The following is a 12986-nucleotide window of genomic DNA, read 5'->3' as shown; positions in this document are numbered from 1 at the left end:
ATGTCTAAGTGTGAATTTGGTAAGACCTCTTTGGTTTACTTGGGTCACATTGTTGGAGGTGGACAATTAAAAATAGATCCTTCTAAAATTGATGTGATTGTAAAGTGGCCTAAACCCACCAATGTTACAGAGGTTCATAGATTTTTGGGTGCAGTACAATACTGGAGAAGGTTCATTGCCAACTTCTCCATCATTGCATCCCCCTTACATGCATTGACAAGTGTGAAACAAACCTTTCAATGAGGAGGAAAGCAACAAAAATCCTTTGATACACTGAAAGAGAAGATCAGTACCGCATCAGTTTTGGCCTTATCTGACCTCCATCATCCTTTTGAGATCGAGATCAATGCCAGTGGATACGCCATGGGAGTAGTGTTGATGCAATAGAGGAAACTTGTATGTTACCATTCAAACACATTCTCCCAAGTTGTTGTGAACTATCCCACATATGACAATGAGTCATATGCCTTGGTTAAAAGCGTGAAGAAGTGGAAGCACTATTTGATTGGCAAGGGGACCATCATTCACACATATCACCAGCCCTTGCAGTACCTCCAGTCACTTTAACAAGCATGCCATTTCAGATGGATGGGATTCCTCTAGGAGTTTCACTTGGTAATAAAATACAAGAAGGGAACCAGAAACAATGTGGCAGATATGATTTTTCACCCTCCTATCTCTTCATCTATAGTTTTTCAAAATGCTTCTTTGTCTTTTGAAAGATATGTTGAACAATATGTCGATGATGAAATTTTTAAGGAGATTTATGCAAAGTTAACTCATGGATCGTAGGTGGACAATTAACATTTGCAGGGAAAGTTGTTCTACCACCTTGGAAAACTTTGTATCCCCAGCAATGAGAGAATAAATGTAATCAGAGACGCACATACCTGTCTTTTGTCAGGTCATTTTGGTGTAGGGAAAACTGTGTCATTTGCATAGGTTGTGTTATTGGCCTCACATGAAAAATATTGTGACTCGATATGTAAAGGGATGTGTGTTGTGTTCAGTTAGCAAGCCCACTAATAGAAAATTGGGGCTCTACACACCACTCCCTATTCCGAGTCATCCATGGGAAAGTGTGTCAATGGATTTTGTAGGCAATTTTCCTTTGTATAGGAGAGGTCATGACTATTTGTATGTCATTGTGGATCAATTTAGAAAAATGTATGTCTTAATGCCTTGTAAAAAACATGTCACTGCAGAGAAGACTTCTCATCTCTTTTTCCAATTTGTATGGGTCCACTTTGGGCTACCCACATCCATTGTGTCTAATTAAGACTCTCGCTTTCTTGGAGAGTTTTGGATGAGTTTATGGAGAATGATGGACACTAAGTTGAAGAGGAGCATGACATTTCATCCTTAGATCAATGAAAAAATGAAGGTTTTCAACTATATAGTGATACATTTACTCCAAGGCTATTGTGGCAAGCATCCCAAGTTGTGGGACGAGAAACTTCCTTATGTACAACATGCATACAACTAAGCAATGCATTCATCCACTCAGAGCTCACCATTTGAGACATGCTTTAAATATTTGCCAAAGGATCCCTTAGACATGGTATTTGGGAGAGATGAAGATTCCAGTGGGCAAGATGACAGGGACAAAGCGCGAAAGTTCATTTAGCGAATTCAGATGATTCAAAAGGTAGTGCAAGAGTAGTTAAAGAAAAGTCGAGCTCAGTACAAAGCTCGACATGAAAAGCACCGAGTCGATCACCAATTCTAAGCTGGAGACTAATCTAATATGGCCCATTTACCATATTATAGAAGATTGGAGACAATGATTTTTGTCTTGATTTTCCAACATACACGCAGATGTACTCAGTGGTGAATGTTGAAAAATTGAAGCTTTATGAGCCTCCGTTGAAGAGGCTAGACATGTTCCTATAGTGGATGATTTTGCACCTGAATACTTGGACAAGTTACCTGAGGATATCATTGTTGATAGGAAGTCCAGGACTTCACGATGAGAAGACATGGAGTACCTTTGTATTGGTTTTAAGGGAATGCATCCAAGTAAGGCCCAATGGATTGAAAATGAGAAAGTGAGAGAGAAATTCCCTCACTTTCCAATTGAATGATAAATATTTTGGCGTCCCAAAAGCTCATTAGTGGGGAGGAATGATCTAGGTGGCTCCAAAAATAGAAGTGGCCTTGAAAAATCTCAAAAATCAAAGTCATCAGATTGAAGTGAAAACAAAAATCGATAGTAGTGCTCGTCGTCTTGATTCCAACGGTGTGAATGACACTCAAATCCGAGTTCATATGCTCAAGATATAGCCGTTCAAAGTTGTGGTGAAACTAGGCCAAGTGGCAGTCACTAATGAGACAACAATTTGGAAAAGTGATTGGCGCACAGAATTCGACGGTCAGAATGGGAAAATTGTCACCTCTTTAATTTTCCCAGTGACCCTTAAAAATTTCCACGGAAATTTTGATTAATATGGTCATAAAAATAAAAAGAAATGTAACTTTGGGGTGGTGAGTGTTATCACCTGGATTGAACCTCATGCTAAAGGAAGGCAATACTAGGGTAACCACAAACCACACTTAACCAAGTAGCTAGCCCTGCTAGGCCAGGAGAGGGCTCTCTCCGTAGGGATCTCAGTCAAAATGACTAGATTAGGAAAATGATATTAGGCTAGGTATAGTAGCACAAGGTTTGATTTGATTTTGAAGGGGTTTTGCTGGATCAGGAGGAGCCAGATAGTTTGGGCAAGGAAACTAGGTCAAAATTGTAGGGTGTTCGATGGGGCAAGGTAGGTATGAAGCTTAGCACTCTAGGGTTTGGTAGATGAGGTGATTTAATACTAGTGAGAAGCTAGGAAGAGAATGTGACCATCATGGATCCTTCCTAAACTGTTGAAAACATGAGCTGTGAATATTTTCCCAAAGCAGAGCATTAATGTTATGGATTCTGCCTATCAACTTGAAAACATTCACTTAGAAGCAATGAAATGATTAATGAAGTACAAAAAACATTTAAACATATGATCACAAAGAGAGGAAACTGAACTAAACACCATACCACATGGATCCCAAAGAAATAGTTGCAATATCTGATTAATCTCCTGCTAAACTGATACAAAATGATGTACAATCAGAGCATAAGCCTCCAGCTGAGTCCAACCCTTTACAATGAGAAAGAAGAAGAAGATATAGGCATTGTTTCAACCTCCTCCCATCCTCAGGGGTCGAATCCCTAAGATGAGAAGCTAATCTAACCAACACTGAACAAGAAACTAGAATCTAGGCATCCTAACAACTTGCTTCTAAAAGTGAGGAAACTGATTCATTTGTGCTCAAAATGACTTTTAATCTAATGAATCTACCCTCTACTACTAATTATCCATCATATTTAAAAGCCAAGTCATAATTTATAGTAGTAAAACATCCTCCATGAGAAAAAATCCATGAACACAATCAAAACACAGTAAAATGGCCATCTTGTGCAAAATTTGTCCTATGCGCAATGCCACTGGTCCAACACACAATGCCACTTTCAGGTCCCTTTTGGAGGCCTTCCTGGCATCCAAATTGAGCTCATGATAGCTCATTGGAAATATATTCAAGTATACTTTCCAAAACACTTAGAATTTCCTCATTTGAAGCTTATTTGACCCCTCAAAAGTTGATTCTCCCAAGACTGCTTTTGTGTGTCCAAAAAGTGGTAGAAAGGTAATTTTTGGGGTGTTTTTTGACTTTTTGGTGGACCAGTTCTGCCCCAAAAACTTAGAAAATGCATAGGGTGCATGTAATCATCGCTCTGAATCCAAAAATGCAAGCCATTTGTCCATTGGGTGCCCCTAGGAAAAGCGCAGTGCCAGTGGCGCTGCGCGTTGAGCTAGATTTTCTGTGTTTAAAATTTTCAAAATTTGCAAATGACAAAAACTCCTCCAAACTTGACCAAAATTGGTGAGCAACACCATCATCAAGTATCCTGATGAGCCAAGGAAGCTTTAGTAAGCAACCTAAGCCTATCCTCCTCTTTTTTTCCTTTTAGAGCCCGTCTTAGCCTTGCTTTCATCTATTTGACCCTTATATTGCAAATTTTGTTTTGGGTCCTATAGTGGTAGGCCATGTGCTTGATGATCTGGTTGTCCCTATTGGTCTTTTGCAGTAGTTTTTATAAGTGCAAATTGGCTCTTTCAAGCAAAATTTCTCTATCACTCTCAATTTCCTTCTCAATTGAAGTCAAAGTGACCGGTGTTTCTTCCTCTTGTATTGCTGGCTTACCCTTGTCACTTTGTCTTTTTATCTTGAGAAGTTCTAGCTCCATGAGGAATTGATTATCACTCAACTACTTGTTCTCTTGTTCTAGATATGTGATGACATACTTGGCTCTCTCTAAATTGTCCATCAATGCTTGGATTTGAGCCTCTTTCTCCTGTATGATGATGTTCTCTATTATTGCTTCATCCCGAGCCTCTAAGTGAATTGTTTATATTCCGTGATGAATATAATGCTATTATGGCTCATCATGCTCCGTCAAATCAAAGTATCTTTCCTCTTCATCATCAAGATCTTCCACCTGCATCTTTTCTTTCCCTTTGTGCAACTGCTGCACCTATTCCTGCTGTGTTGAACTCTCTCTACCTGCTCACAGAACTCATAGCACCCTAGATGTCTGAAACAAGTGATAGCCAAATGAGAGGCCTGCAACTCTCTGAGGTTTGATGGCTCTTCCCTGATAATTCTGCCTCCCTTGTGTGGTTTTCTCTGATGCCTAGGTCTATCTGTTGAATTGTCACTGCCAGTGTTTTCCTCCTCCTCATAGTCTCTGTCTCCTCTGTCCATGTTTGCAAATTTTGAGGTTGTGCACTCCTAGAAAAGGGATGAAGGGGGTGAGAAAGAGTGATTAGGAATAAGGGAAGGGGAGGTGACCTTGTGAGGTATTTGGTGGGCTAGAAAATGAATGGGAGGGTATGAATCATAAAAATGAGGGAGAGGGGCTTGGGTTTTTGAAGTATTGCTTATGGGATGAAGGACAAAGGGATATAGAATGTTATGGAGTGATATAGGGAAGGGGTTTAGGGTTTTAGTGATAAGTGATGGGAGGAATAATAGGGGTTAGGGTTTTAGGCATAACTAGGGGAGAATCTAGGGTTTTACATTGCCATGGTAAATTATCCTTAAAAGATTTAATTGCAAACCAATAATGAAGTCCAAGGAGAAAACTTACTTGTTTGAGGGAAAGGAGGGCAATTTTGATGTGTTTTAGGTGGCAGGAGGTCTTTTGGCCCTTGTTGGCCCAACGCGCAGCGCCTCCTATAGGCACGCAATGCCCTTTTGTAAGCACAACGCTGTTGTTTTCTCCATTGCCAAAACCAGCCTACCTGTAGCGCTCAGTCTGTACGCGCAGCGCTCCACCTTGAACGTGTAGCGCCACCTTCAACTACCCCAAACGCGCAATGCCAATCACCCTAAGCGCAACGCCACTTCTCCTTGGCCCAAAACTCGCTCAACTTCTCCTCTCTTCTTCACTTTTTGACTCCTTTGCCAAATAAGAATGATAAGCTTGAAAATGAAATGTGACACCTTATATAGGAGTAGATTTGATTTTTCATTAGAAAACTCCACTTTCTAATGTTTTTTTACCTTTTCAAAATCTCTGTTTTATTGCCTTTTCTTCATTGTACCTTTTCAGGTGGATGATTCTCAATTTGAATTTATTTTTGTAGTGGTTCATTGTCTTGTAGCAAGGAGAGATGCATTGATGTAGCCGAGATCATTTATTACATAAAGTGACTTAAATTACATAAAAATATAAATTAACCTACACCTCAAAAACATGTTTTTGAGGTGGAAATTACATTAGTGAAAGAAATAATTTTACAGTGACTATGACTTACTAGCAATCATTCTTGATTTATTTATCATCCTCATACCCTTTCCGCCCTTTATTTACACTTTTAAATCATGCCTTTGACCTTTGAAATGAACTCTAAAACCTAGTGAAAACATGTTCTAAGACCTAATGGAAACGTGATTGCATTTGACTATGAAACTATGGATGAATATAACCTGGAGATGGGTCAACAAGTGTACTTTATGAGGGAGAAATTGGATTTTCTGAGGAGAAGACAACCATGAGTGGATCAGTTTGACATGACCTAATGAAATGATGCAAAAATTTCAGTATGGGACCCCTAAAATGAAAATGCAAAGAGAAAATTTGATCCCTGATGGAAGTATGCAGATACTGACACTAACATTGGCCTTATTGGGGATGGCATCTCCTTGGAGGTGTCAAGAACACCGTAGACCAAGTGCCTAGCTGATTGGGCCAATACGGTCAAACAAACAAAAGACTGAAAAAACCCCTTTTCTTTTACAATTTTGAAGAATAATGACTCAATACAAACTGAAAACTGACATCATAGCCAACTCTAAACTGACTCAAAAAAAACCAACCAAACTCAACACAAATCATTCAAGCTTTATAGCCTTCTCTTCGGGCCCCAAGCTCAGATGATATTGTACTTGAAATCTTGCATGGAAAAGTAAACCGGTATATACAATGATGGTGAAGCAACTTCAGGGAACATCATCAAAAGTAGTAGTGTTTCAGGAGCCTACCATTCACTAGTCCTCCTGAGCATTCTTGACCATCCATTTCCTTTAACAAAAATGCATTTTGTCCTCGATAGGCTGAGATTTTATACGGTCCTTTCCATAGATTGTCAAACTTACCATGCTTTCCTTTTTCTTCATTTCATGCATCCCATCGCAGCACTACATCTTCCAGCTGAAACTTTTCTGCCTTGGTTTTGCGGTCATAAATCCTCTTTATCTTCTCTTGCAACTGGAAAGTGTTTTGAGAAACCTCTTCCCTTGTTTGCTGAAGGTGAATCATTTGATTAATCCTACGCTGAATATCATCCTCTTCACTGCCGACTTCCTGTAATAATCTCATGACCAGGACTGCAAGTGATGTGGGAAACACCATATCAGTACCATAAACCAACTCAAAAGGTGACATACCTATTGATTTCTTGCTGCTCACTCTGTCGGCCCACAAGGCATTGACAAGATTTCGATGCCAATTATTTTTGTTTGCCTCCAACATTTTCTTGATAATGTTCACCAAGGATTTATTTGACGACTTAGCTAATCCATTGCCCTACGGGCAGTATGCCGTGGAATGAACCAATGTGATATTTTACTTGTTACAAAACTCGACCATCCTCTTTGACTTAAATGCTGCTGCATTATCATGTCCATGGCTTGCCTTGTTGGAATGGCTTCAATCCACTTGGTGAAGTAATCGGTAGCTGTCAAAATCCATATGTGTTGTGCTGATGATGTGGGATGGATTTCTCCTATGAAATCAAGTCCCCACTACTGGAAAGGTGCATTTACTTCAACTGGCTTCAGAGGAAGAGGAAGCAACTTCCTTTTTCCCTGAAAAACTTGACATTCGTGGCAGCTCATAACTGTCTTATATAAATCTGAAAACAAAGTTGGCCAATAATATCCTGCTCTCAACACCTTGTTAGCTGTTGTCTTCCAAAACAAATGACTGCCACAATCACCTCTATGAAAATCATTCATTACCTGCTGAGCTTCATCTTCAACCAAACAATTAAGAAGAACCCCTCCCGGGTCTTTCCAATAGAGAGCACTATTTAAAATGCAGAATTTTGCAGACTTTAGTTTTAGTGATCTACCTTTACTTCTTGACATTCCAGGAGGCGGCGAAAGATGCTGAAGAACATATACTATATCAGAATACCAAGGTGATTTGAGAAACATTTCTGATACCTGAATGAGTGAGCCACCATCTTCGTCATCTGACATTGCTGCAATGAGATTTATGTCTAGAGCATGCAGATTTGATTCAGCCATCAATTTTTCCAAGCCTTGTCCTTTGATCAGTTTGGTAGGCTTAATCTCAAGATCGTACTCCAACATTGCTGCTATCCACTTACCTCTTCTTCCCTCCGGATCAGTTTGCATGAGAACATCTTTGACAACTGCATTAGGAACATATGCTATGGTATGTGAATGCAGAATGTAGACTCGGAAATCCTTCAATGCTTTTATAAGAGCCAGAGCTTGTTTCTCAATGATATTGTAACGCAAAGTAGCATCTCTAATAGTCCGACTGAAAAAAGCAATGGGTTGCTCCACTTGATCCCTCTTTTGCATCAACACCGCAACCATAGTGTGCTCAGATGCAAATGAAAATATAATAAAATCATGAGTATAATCAGGACTGATCAAAACTGGGGCTGTGGTTAAAGCAAACTTTACCAAGTTGAACAATTTCATGGCATCCTTGGTCCATTTCACAGTGCTGTCCTTCTTCAACATATTAGTTAACTCACGTAAATGCTCAACCAAATTTGGTATAAATATGCGTAAGAAATTCATCTTACCGTTGAAAGCTTGAATCTCCTTTTTGTTGCGCGGAAAGTCTATTTGCTGGATTGCCTCCACCCTTGAAGGATCAATGCGAATACCATATTTAGAAATTATATGACCAAGGAGTTTACCTTCTTCCATGGAAAAAAGACTCTTTTTCGGGTTTAAATAAATCCCAAACTTCCTGCATTTATGAAAAACAATCCTTAGGTGGTGCAAATGTTCATCATTAGAACCAAAAAATACTATCAAATCATCTAAATAGACTACCAAGAAAACATCCTTCTCATTAGAAAAAGCTATGTCCATTGCCCACAGAAAAGTGGCTCCGACATTCTTCAGCCCAAATGGCATTTTGGCATACTGAAAAGTTTCCCATGGTGTTGTGAAGGCAGTTTTGTCTTGGTATTTTTCATGCACCAAGATTTGATTATAGCCCGAGTAGCCATATAGTAGTGACATATGTGATGCTCCAACTACTCTTTGCAAAATATGATCCATCTTAGGAAGAGGGTAATTATCCTTCAAGGACACTTTATGTTAGAAAAATATTAAATATGACAGAGAAATGCAAGACATATAATATGTAGAAAAACATAAACACATAAAACTAGAGAGACACAGATATATGTGGTTCACCCAATTTGGGCTACATCCACCCCAAACAACCAGTCCTTCTTTTCTATTATCCAGCAAAATGAAGAGACACAACCTACAGCAGATCCGCTATAATATCCTCTATTTTCTCTCACAGTCTCATCTCTCTGTTTCTCGCTCTGAGAATACACATATATTTCATAGCCTCAATACAATACCCTCATACAAAGAGAGGGGTTGCCTTCTAGGGAAAAAAACCCTAAACTAAACATAAATTCCACTGTCAGATCATCTGCCTAATGAACGACCCAGATTGACTAGAAACTACTATACTTTTACAAGGAAATTTTACATCTGTTTTTAGCTTCAGGGGTGCTACCCTCAAAACCCCCGCCGGGGGACCGTTGGCCCTCGGACCCCCTAGCCGGGGGGGGAATGGCCCCCCCAAAACCCCTGTGGGAGGGACAAGTCCCCCCCGCATGGAGGGGTGTACAATCTTCTTGGGGTATACATCCGGCTGAAACAAAGACCTCTAAATTAGGATGATATTCATGCTCCACACCCAACACTTTATTGAGGTTCCAGAAATCAATGCACAACCCTATCTCTTGGTCTTCTTTCGTACCGGGACCAAATTCGAAATCGAATCAGAAAAGCTAATTGGAACAATGATACTAGCTTTAAACAATCTATTTACCTCTTTCTCGATGGATGGCAGCAACTTTGGATTGATTATTCTCAACTTTTTTCTAAAAGGTTTTTGATCTGGCTTGATAGGAATAGTATGCTGAATGATGTTCTTGTCATACACTTTCAAATCTAAATAATCCCATGCAAAAACATCAGAAAATTCAGAAAGAAACTTAACATACTTAGCCTTTGCTTCAAGAGACAATGTTTTTGATAACTTTACAAGCTTGGGCTGGTCTACTATTCCAAGATTTACATCTTCAACTCCTTTGTCCGTAGGAACCAAGGTTGGTTTTATCAACACATAATCTTGATCAAAGAGCTCCTCTAAAGGTATGAGACCTCTAGGAATAATATTATCCTTTAGTTGTAAAACCTCCATCTGATTTACCTCAATATCTTGTTCATCAGAATCACAAACATCATCAATGAAAGCATTCTTAAACTTCCCTTCATTCTACAAAAAGGCATTAATTTCATTTTCATCCCAAAAAACTTGCCAATACCTCAAATTTCAAATTTATTGCTATAATTCATTGGAATCTTCAAATTTCTTGTTGCGGTAGTGAGGGAATCAACAATGATGTTTTGACTTCGAGGTATTGCTATCAAGGTGTATTCCAGAAAAATATTCAAAATATCCAGAACTGCATTTCTGTTGGCTCTCATCCGCGGATGCTTTGCTTGATATTCTCCTTTTACTTGTTTAATCACTAACTTTGAATCACCATAAACAAAAATCCTTTTCGCACCCATTTTCTTCATGTTAGGATATTCTGACACATAGGAAATAGTTAAGTATAACTTGGTCTAGTATAGAGTTAGGTAAAGTGTGTTTCTTTACTATGTACATTTTGTAACTTACAATCCGAGGGTCACGATATGTAGTGATCCGAAGGTTCATTCTCTCGGTATTACCGACACTTGATCCGTGGCTTAACACCTGATTGGTCCATGATCTCTATTTAAAGAGCATGGAGGGTCATTTGTAGGGTAACTGTTCATGAGAGAAGCTTATGTAAAATTTCATTCTTTTATTAATAAATTGCCTGAAGTGGCCGCGTTGGCTCAGGCCGTGGACTGTCTCCCTCTTTGAGGGTTTTAACCACGTCAAAATACTGGTGTATTGATCTGTGATCTGTTTGTGAGCGGTGTCCTTTGGTGTTCTGTCTGAGGAACTTACCCTGTAAATTCCTACATGGTATCAGAGCTATTTGAGGGCCGCGTCCGTTGGTGATCCAAATCTGAAGCCAGTAGAATTGCATCCGACTGTCGTTTCCTAGATCTACTGTTTCTGACTACTTTCGGACCGATAGGACTGCTCTATTGTGTTAGGAGCATCTGTTCCAATGAGGAACCCCTTTCGTTTCACGCGAAAAGGTTTCTGGTAGCCCTAGCTACGTCATTTTTAAGATCTGGAGGTATACAGTGTTTATTTGCAGTTTACAGTTATTTTCTCTCTGTTTATTTCGGTTTCGGTTTATTTAGCTTTTTGTTCTTTTATTACCGAATCTATACCTTTCATTTCTGTGTATGCTCTTTGCCCCACGACTCTGTGCGATCTGGGCAAATCAGAAACATAAAGGAAGGATTTTTCTCATGCGTATGCTCTTTTCTGTCGTGCCTTAGTGTGATCTCGGAAAATCAGAAACATTGAGGAAAATATTTAGTTTCCGGCTAAAGCTAACTTCGAGCCGTAAGGTTCATTTTTTTTGTATGTCCATGTTGGGTTTTGTGTTTTTTGTTTTGTAGGGAAAAAGAGCTTTCTCAAAGTAAGCACGCAGCCCAAAGCTTCAGCGACCAAAAAAAAAAAACCCCCCTTCCTCTTTTCCAAAAATTACTAAACTTTTAGTTTAGCTCACTTGGTCCAAAGCTACTTTATGAGAGTAGAGGTCTTGAGTTCAAGTCTTCTTTTTGTTGAGCTAATTAGATTAAGTTTGGAAAGGGGGCGGATTTTTTTTTAACATTATCATTCATTTCCGCACATTCCCGCACTTCGTCGGCATCTTCATCAACTTTTCTTCAAAAAGCCATAACTTCTTCATCCGGAAGCCGTTTTTTTTAACCAGCCTAATTTTTCGAGATCTTTCCATTGGAACACATAGTTTCAGCATCTATAGCTTCAGTTTCTGTTAAAATGGAAAGTCCATGCCAAGTTATTCTTGACAGCACCAACTACTTCCAATGGTGGTCCTACATTGTGGATTTACTTAGAAGTAAAGGTCTCTACATAATAGCCTCAAGCCAAGAAACCAAACCGAAAGATGAAGATAAGGCAGCTAAATGGGAAAATAGGCAAGATCAAGCACGAGGGTTGATAGGGATGTCTATTTCTCCAGATCGTAGATTCCATATTGTAGAACTTAATACTCCTGAGGAAGCAATGAAATAGATCACTAAAGTTTTTGGAATTAAAAATGAACTTAAAACCCATCAAATCGAAAATGAGTTGCTTACATTGGACCCCAATAATTTTTCTTGCATTGAATATTTTTTGTCCAAGTTCAAGACCCTCAGACTTCTCTTGGAAGGTGTTAAGGTTAAGAAAGAAGATGGTAACCTTATCTATTCCATTCTTACTGAGTTGGGACCAACCTATTCTGTGTTTGTTTCCACCTTCCATTCTACAAGAGAAGCCTTCATTTCTCAAGGACAAGCCTACAAGTCCCCTTCCTTTGATTGCTTTTGTGATTCTTTAATAAGAGAACAAGAAAAACTCTTACACCTTGGTCTTCTTCATCTTGGAAACTCTTCTAAGAAACCGTTAGCCGCCTAGCAGCAACCAAATTCAAAGAATCCTAAGAAGTTGTATCCTAAAAGGAATGGTCCTAAACCAAACAAGGGTCCTAAGCAATTTCAGCCTCAAAATGAAAAATCATTTCAACAAAATGATAAGACAAATAAAAACAAAGGGAAGAAGACTGATAGACATTGCAACTTTTGTAATCGAGATGGCCACTTAGAATCCAAATGCTTTAAGAAGATGGAAGCCTTGGAAGCAGCAATGAAGAAGCATAAAATCCATTTGGAGCACTCTTCAACTTCAACTTCATCTTCAGGAATAACACTTTCTGCATGTGGTTGTTAAGAATCTCGGTCTGGCTATGCACTAAATGTATCTTCTTCTTCTCATTCTCATGAGTGGCTCATTTGTTCTGGAGCTTCTTATCACATGGCCAAAAACAAAGCCATGTTTTCTTCTTTAAATGATTGTAACACCAAAAATATATATGTTGGTGATGATAGATCTCTTAGTGTTGTAGGGATTGGAACTATTCATATAGACAATGGTCAATTTAATGATGTATTATGTGTTCCAACCTTATCCT

The sequence above is a fragment of the Pinus tabuliformis genome, chromosome X (assembly GCF_031772625.1).
Source record: "Pinus tabuliformis cultivar Carrire ecotype Pingquan chromosome X, CPIR1, whole genome shotgun sequence".
In the NCBI taxonomy this organism is placed as follows: Eukaryota; Viridiplantae; Streptophyta; class Pinopsida; order Pinales; family Pinaceae; genus Pinus; species Pinus tabuliformis.
This window is presented reverse-complemented; position numbering follows the sequence as displayed.